General features: G+C 41.2%; 1 pseudogene; it reads left to right on the top strand.

The window, feature by feature from the left end:
- The first annotated feature begins 2541 nt into the window (after nucleotides 1–2541).
- On the top strand, nucleotides 2542–16764 carry LOC120550781 (annotated as a pseudogene).

Below are 16764 nucleotides of genomic sequence, written 5' to 3'. Positions count from 1 at the left end.
CAGTTGGTGTGATTATTCGCAGATGGAAGAAACACAAAAGAACTGTCAGTCTCCCTCGGTCTGGGGCTCCATGCAAGATCTCACCTCGTGGAGTTGTAATGATCATGAGAACGGTGAGGAATCAGCCCAGAACTACACGGGAGGATCTTGTCAATGATCTCAAAGGCAGCTGGGACCATAGTCACCAAGAAAACAATTGGTAACACACTACGCCGTGAAGGGCTAAAATCCTGCAGCGCACACAAGGTCCCCCTGCTCAAGAAAGCACATGTACATGCCCGTCTGAAGTTTGCCAATGAACATATGAATGATTCAGAGTAGAACTGGGGGAAAGTGTTGTGGTCAGATGAGACCAAAATCAAGCTCTTTGGTATCAACTCAACTCGCCGTGTTTGGAGGAGGAGGAATGCTGCCTGTGACCCCAAAAACACCATCCCCACCGTCAAACATGGAGGTGGAAACATTATGCTTTGGGGGTGTTTTTATCCTAAGGGGACAGGACAACTTCACCACATTAAAAGGGACAATGGACGGGGCCATGTACCATCAAATCTTGGGTGAGAACCTCCTTCCCTCAGAAAGGGCATTGAAAATGGGTCGTGGATTGGTATTCCAGCATGACAATGACCCAAAACACACAGCCAAGGCAACAAAGGAGTGGCTCAAAAAGAAGCACATTAATGTCCTGGAGTGTCCTAGCCAGTCTCCAGACCTTAATCTCATAGAAAATCTGTGGAGAGAGCTGAAGGTTCGAGTTGCCAAACGTCAGCCTCGAAACCTTAATGACTTAGAGAACATCTGCAAAGAGGAGTGGGACAAAATCCCTCCTGAGATGTGTGCAAACCTGATGGCCAAATACAAGAAACAACTGACCTCTGTGATTGCCAACAAGGGTTTTGCCACCAAGTACTAAGTCATGTTTTGCAGAGGGGTCAAATACTTATTTCCTTCATTAAAATGCAAATCAATTTATAATGTGCTTGACATGCGTTTGTCTGGATTTTTTTGTTGTTATTCTGTTTGTCACTGTTCAAATGAACCTACCAATAAAATTATAGACTGATCATTTCTTTGTCAGTGGGCAAATGAACAAGATCAGCATGGGATCAAATACTTTTTTCCCTAACTGTACAATTTAAGGAAAAGTGTTTTATCTTGCAATATTCTTACTGTCCTGTTTCAAATGCTCTGCTAGTCTTGTGTTGTCCTCGCTGCCCTCCAGTCCCTCTTTGGGCGATGATGGCAGAGGAAAAGACGACCATAAATCCACTGTAATCTCTACAGCCATCCATCCAAGGCTATGTCTTTATTTATTAGCCTGTCATAGCAATTATGAGAGTCACAGATGCATTTTATGTAATACTTCAAAACAGTAAGTAAACCTCAGAGACAGTGCTATTGCATACTTCCACACTGAAATGTATACACAACAAAATAACTTATCCATATAAAATGCATGGTTAGCCTAAGCATAAAGATTGAAAATGTGGGGAAACAGTGGGAAGGAAAAGCTCACTATATTTAACTGGTTTAATCCATACAGAAACCCGAACGTCCATCCATCCATCCATCCATCCATCCATCCATCCATCCATCCAACCATCCATCCATCCATCCATCCATCCATCCATCCATCCATCCAACCATCCATCCATCCATCCATCCATCCATCCATCCATCCATCCATCCATCGTCATCCGCTTATTCGGGGTTGGGTAGCAGGGGCAGCAGCTCCAGTAGGGGACCCCAAACTTCCCTTTCCCGAGCCACATTAACCAGCTCTGAATGGGGGATCCCGAGGCGTTCTCAGGCCCAGATGGAGATTTAATCCCTCCATCTAGTCCTCGTTCTTCCCTGAGGCCTCCTCCCAGCTGAAACTGAAACATAAAAATGGCAATTTGAGGTTCAAGGGGAAATTATGTTTGAAGGATTTCTTGGTGAGTTACAACAAAATAATTAGTGAGCTTTTAGGGTTGAGGGTTCAGGCAGGCTATTTGTTCTTCGTGCTACAGTAAGCTAGGCCAGTCCCATCCTGACCCCAGCTCTGGACTTATATTATTATCTGGACTTATTATATTAACCTTCAGAAAGACAGCAAATGTATTCCCCCGAAAACATTCTTATTCAGATTACTTTAAACAGATAGTCATGGAGAGTTTATAGACTGAAGAGCTAGGGCAGTTTTGTTTTATTTTGTTGATGAGAAATGTGTTTGTATTGTCTTTAAATGTCTAATGTTTTTTGTTTTTTTCTGTGGAGGTTCTGTGTTGGTTTATGTACTTCTGCTGCTATTTTGGCTAACACTTAAACAAAGACAGACCGTGCTGATCAAATAAAGTGAAAATAAAATGAAAATACATTGTCTGATCCACAGAACCTTTTGTTACTGTGCCTGTTAAGCTGTGCCATAGACCAGTGGAAGCACATACTGTATGAAGAATGACTTTCTGTGCTAGATATGTCAGCTTCAAATCCTAAAATAGCTGCTAGTCGCAGAGATGCATACAGTTTAGTTTGTATCTTCTAAAAACAGCAGTGAAGATGCTGAACAAACACTGTGTCGGTGTCTGCAAGCTTGGGACATTTCAGCATCTCCGTGAGCGCTGGATCTCTGTAAGATGTCACCTTCCTTTGGCATTCCTTTGTTTCTTGAGCTGCAGTTGCTCCCTGCCACAGATTTATAACAAGAGCTCGGTGACATCTCCATGATATCACATGCCAAACTAATCACTTCTCTCCACCCACATTCATTAGATCAGTGGTTCCCAACCTTTTTTCCTTGGCGCCCCCCCTACTTATGTCTAAGAAAAGCTGAGCCCCCCCTGAAACCGAAGTTGAGGTAACTCTCGAGATAGAGCCTTACTTTCTTTTTTGATACAGAGCAGTTATCAGCACTTTTACGTTTCTCTGCCATGTTTCATTCATAAAATAGTGATGCCGTGGCGGCAGGAAAGACGAGGATGATAGCAGCTACCAGCTGACCTGATGACAGCAAGGGTCCCAGGTTAAGAGGTCCCGGAGGTTTGGCCTACTAAGTAGCCTGCCTACAATTTTAAGCGAGAACAAAAATATATAGTTTTCATACCGACTTTTGTATACATTATATATTCTAGTGTATTATCATAATTTGTTTAACGTGCAAATATATATTTTTTCAGCTCAACCTCAAACCAGATAAAGACTTGCGCACCCACTGTGATCTTTGCCGCCGTGATCTTTGAGTCCTGCAACATACTCACTGCCACACAATGCTCAACGCACACCGTGTACGCCAACATTAGAAATAATTTGTCTGCCCTGACACAGGCAGGAAGTAAACGCTGCTTTTTATTAAGGGGCAACGATCATCACAGAGGTTATAGTAGGTTGTAGTAGAAGTATTAACCTGAGAATGAGCATGATATGAGCCCTTAAAGAGGGGCTATGTGGCTTTGAGATAATGCAGAGAATACTGGGCTGCACAGATGACAAATGAAAAGAAACATCTGAATAAAGGAGAGGAGAAAGTGAACTAAAGATGCTTCCATACAGGCGGCACCTCCTTGACATGGAATGGGCCCTTTTGTCTTCCCTGAAGAAATCATTTCTGAAAACACATTTTTGTCTGATTTTAACTTGAGATTCTAAACATCTTTTGACGTGCAATTCACCAAATTCATGCTTACTCAAAGGAATGTTTTATTTGATCTGTTTCAGACCTACTCTGGGCTGTTCTGCGTCACAGTGAACCCTTACAAGCGGCTCCCAGTGTACAGCCAACAGGTGGTGGGGGCCTACAGGGGCAGAAAGTGCCGGAAGGCTCCACCACACATCATCTCCATCTCCGACAATGCCTATCATGCTAACTGGTAAACTGAAAATGGTTTGCAAGGTTAAGGTTGTGACACCATGCATTCTGATGTGACTGTGGTGTTATTTGTTGTAGATAGAGACAACCAGTCCATCCTTATCACGTAAGCTTCATGTCCATGCAAATACATCCAAACCTATTTTTGAAGCTTTTTGTCAGAAGAAATAAAAACATTCTGTTGTGTTTCTCTTGTTGTGTAGTGCAGAATCTGGTGCAGGAAGTCTTCCAGTACTTTGCCACAATCGCAGGGCCTGGGGACAGGAAGAAAGATGCTGCTGCCTCTGGAAAATTACATGTAATATTATAATGATTTTATAGTAGTTGAATAGTAATAGTGTTGTAAGCAGTCTATGAATACCCTTCCATTGCACTTATTTGTGAGCACACGGTGTTGTTTCTGTTGCTGTAGGGGAATCTGGAGGACCAAATCATCTCTGCTAACCCACTGCTCAAGGCTTTTGGAAATGCCAAAACTCTCAGAAACGATAATTCCTTCCATTTCGTGAGTGAAAAGATGGAAAGTTTGTTAATACACGTTTCTGATTTGTCACCTTGTTTCCTACATTCATTATTATGTTTTTTGTCCTTTTTCAGGGCAAATTCATAAGAATCCACTTTGGAACCACAGGGAAACTGGCTTCTGCAGATATTGAAACTTGTGAGTTAGAATGAGATCCCCCCCGCCACCCCCCCAAACAAAATCACAACAACAACAACCTCATAGGTCATTTTAACAAGCAGCTTAATATGACTATTTACAATTATTGTGGCTGTGCCCTCTAGTGGCCTTAGTCATTATGACAGGAGCAAAGGAAGAAGTGAGGGGACGGTACTATAAAGAGCGAAAAATTCTGCGTCTGGATGATTCAGGGAGTCAACATTGACCTATTTTAACATACGGAAGTTAACTTGTAAATTAAGTGCGGCAACTACATTCCATACTTAACTGCAGTTACGTAACACACATACTAATTTTAACCCAAATCCTACTATTTTCCTAAACCTAACCAAACTGCGAGCGTTACGTTTAGGTATGCCACTGCTAGAGGAGCTTATTTAGGAAAAGGCTCCTGTGGGTGGTATTAGAGGGGAGGAACTAGGGCTGGGCAATATATCATTATTATATCAACATTGATATATGAGGCTAGATATCACATTCAATTTTGCATATTGTAATATCATGATATGACACACATTGTTTTTTCCTGGTTTTAAAGGCTGCATTACAGTAAAGTGATGTCATTTCTTTTATTTTTTTTATTTACCAGACTGTTCTAGCTGTTTAATGATTGGCCTTTACCCACTTTGTCATTATATCCACATTATTGATGATTATTTATCTCATTGTGTAAATATTTCGAGAAAGCACCATTAGTCAACCCTACAGTATCGCCACAATATCCACATTGATGTATTTGGTCAAAAATATTGTGATATTTGATTTTTCTAAATACCGCCCTGCTCCAGGAAGAACAATCGACAATGTGGTTGTATCTGTTGGAGGACTGGTTGGTTAGAATACAATAAAGACATGTCATATTTTGTAGTGAGAGTCTTTAGTTTAAGTCTGTCTTGTTTCTTTTGATAGATTTGTTGGAAAAGTCCAGAGTAACGTTTCAGCTGTCCGCAGAGAGGAGTTACCATATTTTCTACCAGGTCATGTCCACCAAGAAGCCTGAGTTGATAGGTAACATATCAGACCACAGAGTTACACTTTGGGCACATCTTGTTTATTGTTGGGCTTGGATTTGACTTGCACATTAATTTTTCCATCCAGAGACTCTCCTCATCTCCACCAACCCCTACGAACGAATACGTGACCAAAGGACAGACTGTTCAGCAGGTACCTGGGGGTTGGAATGAAGTTTCTTACAAAAATGGAAAATGCCCTCTTTCCTTTAATATCTAGGCTACGATGTGTTTAGCACCACCACACCTAATTCTGTTCTCAATTGTACGTTTCTTTAAAGTGAGATGATTGTCTTTAGATGTGAGATGGTGTCAGACTTTTTCAGAGTCTTTTCAAAGTAGAGTCTTCTATTGTCTGGTAGACATTAGTTGCACATCAACAGTGGACCCTGGTGCGCCATGCCAAGCACTGCCACCCACTTACCGACCGCCGTAAATGCAACACAAATCTTTTCAAACTAATATGGCTGCCAGAAACAAGCTGAGCTCAGTAATATCCTGCCAATCCTTTTATAATACGAGACCCTAGCAGGTAAATAAAATGTGGTAACATCAGGTAACATCCAAAGAGTATAAAAATAACATTTCCAAGTATTGATTTGACATTGTGAGGAAGTTACAATGTAATGTAGTAGGACATCATGCATCACTGCCTGTATTTCAACAAAAATTCATACTATTACTGCTGAAGATACTTCATCGGCAGTAACTTTTTCATCAATGTTATTAGAATGTAACTTGCAGTTTTTGTAATGAAAACAATATTTTGTGCACAATAGATGCATAATGGAAGTCTTTCTGTTTAGTGCCATGTTTGATAGTGGAGTCGGTGAGGATGGATAGCTGCAGCCAATGCTCGCAGTGGGACAGTGGATCTGAGGATGCTGAGGCATTAGAATATGTTGAACTATGTGAATATTATGGAAATTAGTTCAACAGCATTGATAATATATATTATTTTATAGTTTTCATAAAATGTGTCATTCCATTCATTGGTTTGTTAAATACATATTTCTTCAGTTGAAAACTCATAATGCATGCTGTCCACTGACTCCAAAAGAATGATAATGTTGCTCTATGTCTGCTGGACCTGTATAATATTTTTTGCTAGCATGTTCAAAACAATAACTTTATGATGTAATAATATAGTATCAGTTATAGAATTCTGCTCCATAAAAGATTGACAGTGTATAACAGTAATGCCCTTCGATATTTTTACATCCCTTTGAATGCCTTTTGTTTGTGTGATGTGTTGGCATTGTGCAGGTCTACAACTCTATTGGTGCTTTGGCCAAATCGGTGTATGAGAAGATGTTTCTGTGGATGGTCCTCCGCATTAATCAGATACTGGACACCAAGCAGCAGGTTTGAAATATTTGATGTAAGTTTGCATTAAGCAGTGTATATACTCTTTATGATAAAGCATTCGGTCGTGCTCTGCTGTAAACTGTTTGTTTTGCAGTATAATAGTCTGGAACAGCTGTGTATCAGTTTCACCAATGAGAAACTGCAACAGCATTTCAACCATCACTTGTTTGTGCTGGAGCAAGAGGAGTATAAGAAGGAAGGCATCGCGTGGGACTTCATTGACTTTGGAATGGACTTGGCCGCTTGTATAGAGCTTATTGAAAAGGTTGGATTATTCAAATATCATATTACACAAACGTATAGGGACAAATGCCTAATGTACATGTGGTGTATACATATAGTATATCAAAAAATAGTGATTAAAAAAAGTCATAGTATAGTATGTCTAAAAAGCCATAGTATAGTATGTCTAAAAAATTATGAATAAGTCATAGTATAGTATGTTGAAAAAAGTGATAAAGTTGGGTGTATATAGGTGTATATGTGTTTTTGTGAAAAGTATGTTTTTTACTGTCCTCAACAGCCAATGGGCATCTTTTCCATCCTTGAAGAGGAGTGTATGTTCCCCAAGGCGTCAGACTCCACCTTGAAAAACAAGCTGTATGACAAAGACCTTGGGAAGTCAAACAACTTCCAGAAGCCCAAGCCTGTCAAAGGCAAGGTCACTTCTCCCTGGTGCACTACGCTGGCTCTCCTCTATTCTAGCTATTCTTTATCTGATGGTAAGAACTGTTGAGATTCTACACATTTCTTCCATTTAAAAGCCCTGCTGCTGAGCCACATAATGTAAATAAAACCATTTGATCTTGTAGAGATCCCTGTTGGAGGAATTGTAAAGAAAGCAGCAAAGAAGAAGGCCTCATCCTTCCAGACTGTGTCAGCCCTCTTTAGGGTAACCGCATACTAAAATCATATTGAATGTTCATGATTTTGAAAATAATAATTTATAATAATAGTTTGACACTTATAATCTCAAACAGGAGAACCTGGGGAAGCTGAGGACAAATCTCAAGTGCACCCATCCTCACTTTGTCCGCTGTCTGATTCCCAATGAAACTAAAACTCCAGGTATCTCAGTTCATGTTACTAACACTCTTTATTACACCATAGTGTCTCAAGCAGCTCAATTATAATGTGGCGGGGGGAAAAAAAACTCTCTTTTTGTTTAAATTTTCCTTTAGTTATTTAGTTATCTTTATTATTATCACTGGCTGGATTGCATAAATATGTACATATAAAATATAAATAAATTGCAATGATATGAGAATTGTACTGTACTGTAATGGATTGTTAATTAAGTGAATGAGTTGCAATAAAAGTATAAAAAAAATTATAATGTGCTTTGGCTGACTTGTAGGGATTATGGAACACCATTTGGTTATCCATCAGCTGCAATGTAACGGTGTGCTGGAAGGAATCCGGATCTGCAGGAAGGGCTACCCTAGCAGGATCTTGTATGGGGATTTCAAGCAAAGGTATAAAGCAGTAGAGTAGGTATGTGAGAAATTAACAAAAAACTAACTTTTCTGAATTTCTTCTTGTAGGTACAAAGTACTGAATGCTAGTGTTCACAACAAGAAAGCTGCTGAGAAGCTCTTGGGGTGTAGCGATGTGGATCGCACACACTATAAGTTTGGGCATACCAAGGTAAGGAATTTTCAATTTGCGGGCCATAAGACACACTGAAGCCACAGAGTTCTTGGAGAGTTTGTGTGTGTGGGGGGGTCCCGCACTCTCAAACTCAAGGCCCGCGGGCCAAATGCGGGGCCACGCACAATTTGATTCGGCCCCCATATTAATTTAGGTTTACAATAGATTTTGGCCTGCGACACTCCAAACTAGTGCTGTCAAACAATAAAAATATTGAATCACTATTAATCGCACTAATGTCATAGTTAACTTGCAATTAATTGCACATTTTTATCTATTCTAAATGTCCCTTGATTTCTTTTAGTCCCATTAATTTTTCTCATTTTAATGTTCTTATCAACATGGAAAAGTGGATCGGCTTGTTTTGTGCAAATGTTTTTTTATTGAAAACAACATTGGCATATACTGTAATGTTCAATTTCACACTAACATTCTCACTTGGAGCAGTCATTCACAGTAAGTTTGTTCTTAGTTGTGGTATCCATGTGCTTCTGTCTGAAGTCATCCATTGTCGCCTGGCGTTGACGAGGGGGCGGAGAATTCGCATCAGCTGTGTGCTTGGCTGGACGTGCTGCGATGATAGCTCATTCACAATGACAAAACACACAGATCACTTTGGTCTTGTCAATGGAACCATTTGGCAACTTTTAAAAAGTAAACTTTACATTCCGAATCTTATTGGCATCCCTTTCGGCGTCTCACTCTCACCATCCACTCAAAACGTAACGTTAGCCTACTACTCTTTGGCCGGTTCGCAAGCCCAAACAAGTGTGTGCCTGTTGTTTTGTTTCCGGTCTATCTATATCCGGTGTGGTGTTGTAGTTTTTCTAACGTTACTAGTTGTTGCCTTATATACTGTCTATGGTTGTTACAACAGCATGTGAAAAAAACTAAAAAGTTTGCTAGGCCAAAAAGAACGTTAATCTCGCGCTAAAAAAATGTACACTGTTAAAATGGGTTTGCGTTAACACCATTAATAACGCGTTTAACTGACAGCACTACTCCAAACAGAATTCGGAGATTTGCCAACTTTGAGACTCAGAAATTCCCCCAGAAGCACAGAGTTTGCATATTTAGGCATATGATTACATTTTAAAAATGTAATTAGAATGATTGTTTGCCTGATTTGCTAAATTATATGATGGCTAAGGAACTTTTTTGCTGACTTTTTTTAGGGCTTTATGTCGACCAAATAGGCTATATGAGACATGCAGTAATACGGTCAAAGATATTTGACTTTTTCGATTAAATAAAAGCATGTCAATAAACTCTACATGTCTGGCCCTTGATGTGATTCTCATTTTCCAGTGTGGCCCTTAGTGAAGTTGAGTTTGACACGCCTGCTTTATACTTTCAAATTGATTGATGAAAACTAGTTAATTGATGTAGTATCCAAGAGCATCTCAACATATGCCCAAATGTTCTTTTACCTGTAGGTATTCTTTAAGGCAGGGCTCTTGGGTCTCCTGGAGGAGATAAGGGATGAAAAACGGGCCTCTCTCATCACCATTACTCAAGCCTTGTGTCATGGCTTTCTCAGAAGGAAGGAGTTTCAGAAAATGACGGAGAGGAGGTAATCAGGGTTATAATAGATTGTGGTCACAGATCTTCAGTCACATGTACAGCAAAGACAAGACAACATTGTGTGTTTGCTGCTACGAACTAAGAACAAGCTGCCTCTTTTCAGATAATCTATTTACATTGTCCAGTACAACATTCGCTCCTTCATGAATGTTAAACACTGGCCATGGATGAAGCTCTACTTCAAGATCAAGCCCCTCCTGAGGAGTGCTGAAACTGAGAAGGAGATGGCCATCATGAAAGTGGAGTTTGCCAAGTGTAGGGAGGATTTAGCCAAAGCTGAGTCTAAGTGGAAGGAACTGGAAGCCAAAAGGGTTTCCCTGCTGCAGGACAAGAATGCCAAACAAACAAGCTAAAAGAACTCAGCATGAGAACTCAGCATGAGACTGGAGGATGAGGAGGAGGTGAATGTCGAACTGACCGCCAAGAAGAGGAAGCTGGAAGATGAGTGCTCTGAACTGAATAAAGACATTGATGACTTGGAGCTAACTCTGGCTAAAGTAGAGTAGGAAAAATATGCCACAGAGAACAAAGTCTGCTTGGTGGTCATCTGAACACCAAACCCAGCAACCCAAGCCTTTAATAACACATTTACTTCTTTTTACACATTCAGGTAAAGAATATGACTGACCAAATGTCATGTCTTGATTATACCATCGGCAAATTATCCAAGGAGAAGCTGGCCCCTGCAGGAGGCCCCACTGGATGACCTGCAAGCAGAGGAAGACAAAGTCAACTGTCTGACCAAAGCCAAGCTCAATCTGGAGCAGCAAGTTGATGATGTAAGCTATGGACATCACCTCTTGGCATCATTGCATGTATGACTTACTAATTTAATTGTCCATGTGATAGCTCGAGGGCTCTCTGGAACAAGAGAAGAAGATCCGGATGGAAGGCGAGAGGGCCAGAAGAAAGCTTGAAGGAGATCTCAAACTAAGTCAAGGATCCATAATGGTTTTAGAAAATGACAAGCAATGGCCTGAGGAGCGCCTTAAAAGGTATGTACTGGTGCAGTGTCTGAGCATATTGATAATGAATTAACGCATGCTCTTATCATATGATATAGTTTTGCATGACAGGACGGAATTTGAATTCAGCCAGCTTGTATCCAAAGTTGAGGATGAGCGGATCGTGGCTGTCCAATCTTAGAAGAGGATCAAGGAGCTTCAGGTACTTCGAAACCTCAAGGGTTAGTTGAAGATTTGCTGCGAGCAAGTGAAAGCTCTCAGGTTTTTGTTGTTTTACTCAGGCCCGCATTGAAGAGTTGGAAGAGGAGATTGAAGTGGAGCGTGTTGCCAGGGCTAAGATAGAAAAACAAAAGTGTGATCTCTGCAGGGAGCTGGAGGAGATGAGTGAGAGGCTGGAGGAGGCTGGAGGAGGCTGGAGGAGGCTGGAGGAGCCAGCGCCGCTCACATAGACATCAACAAGAAGCGAGAGGTCGAGTTTCAGAAGCTGAGACGAGACATGGAAGAGTGGACCCTCCGCCATGAGGCCACCGCTGCAGTTTTAAGAAAGAAACACGCTGACTGTGTGGCTGAGCTGGGAGAGCAGATCAACCACCTACAGATAATCAAAGAGAAGCTGGAGAAGGAGAAGAATGAGTACAAGATGGCAGATGACCTGTCCAGGAACCGAGAGGTCACGGTCAAGGCTAGAATGTGATCAATAAACATGGTATATAAAGTTTTCATTAAATAATGCTATCAATATTACAGATTCATTATGAGAAGCTGTGTCACTCTCTGGAAGACCAACTGAGTAAATACAAGACGAAAAACGGTGAGAACACCCATTTCATCACTGAAATAAATGCTCAAAGGGACTTCAGAATGAAAATGGTATGGAGTCCGATCATTTTAAACCAACCCGGTAACAGACATCTGGAGCCCTCTTACCTTGTTTTCTAAAACCCCTTGAACAGGGGAGTTCTCTCGTCTTCTCCAGGAGAAAGAAGTGATACTTTCTCAGATATCGAGGGCTAAGCTTGCCTTCACTCAGCAAGTTGAGGAACTGAAAAGGCACGTTGAGGAAGAAACGAAGGTTTGTTGAATTGCTGCATGTTGCACAATCAATCAATGCCTGTGACATGAACTAGGCTAACTCAGTAGCTTACCTAGGTTGCCAGAGGCTAATATGTTCTGTGAACTTGGAAGCTCTGCTAAGCTAACAGATTTGGCTTTCATTCTACTTAGAGAGAAACAAATGTCCTGTTACTGTGGCCACCAAGGAGGTTTAAAGGAATAGTTAGGCATTTAGGGAAATGCGCTAATTCATCAGTAGACGATTATTGATTTCAACAAATGTTTCTTCAACTAAAAGTCCATTCTGCCTCTATGATAGGCTAAGAATGTCCTGGCCCACGCTCTCCAATCTGCCCGTCATGACTGCCATCTGCTGAGGGAGCAGTTGGAGGAGCAGGAGGCCAAGGCTTAGCTCCAGAGAGCTTTGTCCAAGAGCAACAGCAAGGTGGCCTGGTGGAGGAGCAAATATGAGATGGATGCCATCCAGCGCAATGATGAACTGGAGGAGTTCTTCTACACATAACAAATACATATATATGTATGGATATGTGCAATGTCAGAAAATGACAATCATGGCTACTACTTAATTTGGTTTTGCTCAGGAAAAAGCTTGCCAAACGCTTGCAGGAGGCTGAGGAGGCCATTGAGGTTGTGAATGCCAAGTGCTGGTCTCTGGAGAAGACAAAGCAGCGGCTGCACGGAGAGGCGGAGGACCTCATGGCTGATGTGGAGAGGGCAAACGCTCATGCAGCTGGCCTGGATAAAAAGCAAAGAAGCTTTGATAAGGTAACGGAGACACCCTGCAAGTGAATTATGCTGATAAATCAGAACAAGCTACAAATGCAGTCTGTAACATTGTCATTCGGAATGTTTTGCTTGTCGCGATTGTTGATTTGTATAGGCTACATACCAGTGACTCTACCCATAGCCAGTTAATAAACACCTTTACATTTGGTGCTGTAAACACCTATGTGGTAAGTCATAAACATATTTGACATGGGTCAATAAAAAACTCTTATGAAGAAGCTTTCGAGCACCTCGAGGTCCTCAAACGAGAGAATAAAAACCTGCAACGTAAGCATATTACTGTCAAATAATACTGCTTTCTTAAAAGGAAGTTTCATCTGGAACACATTTGACAGTGAATCAGATGATTTTGAACATGCATTAATGCACTTATAGACAAGGACGTTTTTATATGACTGTTGTGTTTACATAGTAATTTATTTGGCTTTCTTATGAGGCCAGAAGGAAAGACTAGACAGCGGTGCATTCTCCCAATAGTGGACATGATTGGGATAATTATTGTTTGTTTCTGTGGGGTTGTTAATTGAAGAAATGTGTTACATTTTTAGAGGAAATCTTTGATTTGACTGAACAACTTGGAGAGAATGGCAAAGCCATCAGTGAGCTGGAGAAGACTAAGAAACAAAGTGAGACGGGGAAGACTGCTGAAGATCCAGGCTGCTTTGGGAGGAGATGAGGTAACTTCACGTAATAAAAATCACTTCATGGGCACATTCTTATGTTTATCAATGTATTCTTATTTTATATCTGTATTCAAGGTTGCACTGGAACATAAGGAATCCAAAAGTCTGCGTATCCAGCTGGAGCTCGCTCAAGTCAAAGGAGAGGTTGATCGCAGGCTGGCAGAGAAGGATGAGGAGGTCGAGCAGATGAAACCCAATCACCAGCGCATTGTGGAAACCATGCAGTCGGCCTTAGACGATGAGACACGCAGCAGGAGCGATGCCATGAGAATCAGAAAGAACATGGAGACTGACCTGAATGAAATGGAGGTCCAGCTGAGCCACGTCAATCAACAGGCAGCTGAAGCCCAGAAGCAGCTGAGGAACATGCAAGCCCACCTTAAAGTAAGATATAACTCACAAGCATATAAGCTTTTAAAAGCCATTTTGGTTAAATCCACTTTAACCTGCGGGTCTCTCTGCAGAAGCAAACCCTTCAGCTGGATGAGGTGCTTTGGAGCCAGGAGGACCTGAAGGAGCAGGCGGCCGTTGTGGAGCGCAGGAGCAGCCTGATGCAGGCAGAGGTGGAGCAGCTCACAGCTGCTCTGGAACATTCGGAAAGAAGCTGTAAATTAGCTGAACAGGAAGTAGCTGATGCCTGTGAGAGAGCAGGGCTGCTGCACTCCCAGGTGAGCAGCATTTTAACAATGTATCAGTGAGGGCCAATGGAAAGTGAAAAGAGAGTGAATATTAGAATTTGAAATGTGAATTTGTTAGGTCGGCAGAAACACCAAACTCCAGGTGAATGCTAATGTTGCAGGAAGTTACCTCACTTGACCCAGATATGTATACGGTTGAAGTGATGTGGGACTGGTTACCTTATTATTTAGTTTTTTAACCTGGGTTACAATAACTTTGGGAAGTACAAAGACCTTTGATTGTCCTTTGGCTACAGAACACCAGTCTCCTCAACTCCAAGACGAAGCTGGATGCAGATGTCAGCCAGCTGCAGGTCCAGGTGGAGGATGCAATCCAAGAGGCTCGCTCTGCAGAGGAAAAAGCCAAGAAGGCAATCACTGATGTAAATATCATGCACTTGATCTTTTATCATATCTAGAACATACAGCTTTATATGGTGTGATTAATAACTGTAAGAAACAGTGATGCCTGCTTGTCTATGGATACTGTTGTCAGGTCCAGCTTTTATTTGGTATTTGTCATGAATTATAAATCAAACACCAGTTGAACTGGCTGTGTTCTGGTAGGCAGCTGTGATGGCAGAGGAGCTGAAGAAAGAGCAGGACAGCAGCAGCCACCTGGAGAGGATGAAGAAGAAGCTGGAGGTCTCTGTGAAGGAACTGCAGCACCGTCTGGATGAGGCGGAGAACCTGGCTCTGAAGGGGGGCAAGAAACAGCTCTACAAACTGGAAGCTCGGGTATCACGCCTGTCCAGATGAGAGTTATGTCGCATTACTGAGAGGAGGAATGACTGCTGATGTTGGGTTTGGACTTTCTCTTATTCATAATCAATTCATAATCAAAGTTGTGTGACCTGGAGGCGCAAGTGGAGAGTGAACAGAGAAGAGCTGTTGATAGCATCAAGGGGATCCGCAAATATGAGAGGCGAGTGAAGGAGCTCACGTACCAGACTGAAGAGGACAAGAAGACGGTTTTGAGACTGCAGGACCTGGTAGACAAGCTGCAAGTCAAAGTCAAGTTATACAAACGGCAGAATGAAGAGGCTGTAAGATCTTTTTTGGCTGCCAGGAAAAAGAACAAGAACAAGAACCATTGTTGTTTTTTCCCATTATGATTATAGCTTACTATGTTTTCTTGCTTCAGGAGGAGAAGACCAATGCTCATCTTGCTAAGCTGAGGAAGGTGCAGCATGAGCTGGAGGAGGCACAGGAGCGGGCAAACATCTCTGAGTCCCAGGTCAACAAGATGAGAGCCAAGAGCAGAGAGTTTGGAAAGGTAACATTTGATACTTTTATAGTTGAGTTTGAAACCTTATTGGCTTCCTGGTTCTAAAATATTGGTCGTTAATCAAAAATAAAACAAAAAATGCATCACATAGGTAAAAAGAAATGTCAATCAATTATTAAAACAAAGAACACATCAACAGTGTTGTAATGTAACAAAGTACAAATACTTCACTACTGTACTTAAGTAGAATTTTATACGTATCTGTACTTTACTTCGTTATTTATATTTCTGGAAAGTTTTACTTTTACTCCACTACATTTCCTAAATAAAATGTATACTTTTACTCCACTACATTTCCCCTAAGCATCTAAGTTACTCGTTACTACAAAATAAAATCAGAAGAAATTTATTACACTGAAAAAAAGGAAGTTTGGCGAATCATTGCTCCTAAATTGCCAGGATAATGTACGCTCCATTCCAGTTGGTGATGATGCCTGTTTGTGGCCAAGCGGCAAAAAAAATAAAAAAAATAAAAAAATACATAGGCAAAAACTAAAGAAGAAGAGGAGGAAGCATAATTACTGATAGTGTCATGGAAGCACCTGGTGCAGGCTCTGCCGCCATGGTAACAGATGATGACCACCCTGACGACAGTGGTGATGAAGATAACGTTACACACCTTTGGCCATAAAGTTCATAATCAAAGTTACTTTTACTTCTAATACTTAAGTACATTTAATATCAGAAAATTGCTATGGATACTTAAGTACTGTTAATATCAGATACTTTAAGACTTTTACTCAATTAATATTCTAAAAGGAGACTTCAACTTCTACCAAAGTCATTTTCTGGTAAGATACTTGTACTCAAGTATTGCTTTCGAGTACTTTATACAAGATTGCACATCAACAACAACACCCTTTCCTGTCAAAGTACCTTTGACATCCTATTCAACAGTCCCTCTCCTTATGACATCACTCTGTAACACTTTACTTGAAGCAGTGTGCCTAAGAATTCTTCTCCTTTGCTTTTTTCCTTACCTTTTCTTGCCTTTCCTTGGCACCATACCTTCCCTGTCTCAGGCTGCTGAATCTGAGTAGATCTTGCAGCGATGACAAAGAATACATCGTCTCTGCAAGCTCTTAGTACAACTCCAGACTCACCACAGTTGTTTTGCAGATTGTAGCAGAATAAAGTGTGTGAAGCAAAA

This window comes from Perca fluviatilis, chromosome 21, assembly GCF_010015445.1.
Source record: "Perca fluviatilis chromosome 21, GENO_Pfluv_1.0, whole genome shotgun sequence".
Lineage (NCBI taxonomy): Eukaryota > Metazoa > Chordata > Actinopteri > Perciformes > Percidae > Perca > Perca fluviatilis.
This window is presented reverse-complemented; position numbering and strand designations above follow the sequence as displayed.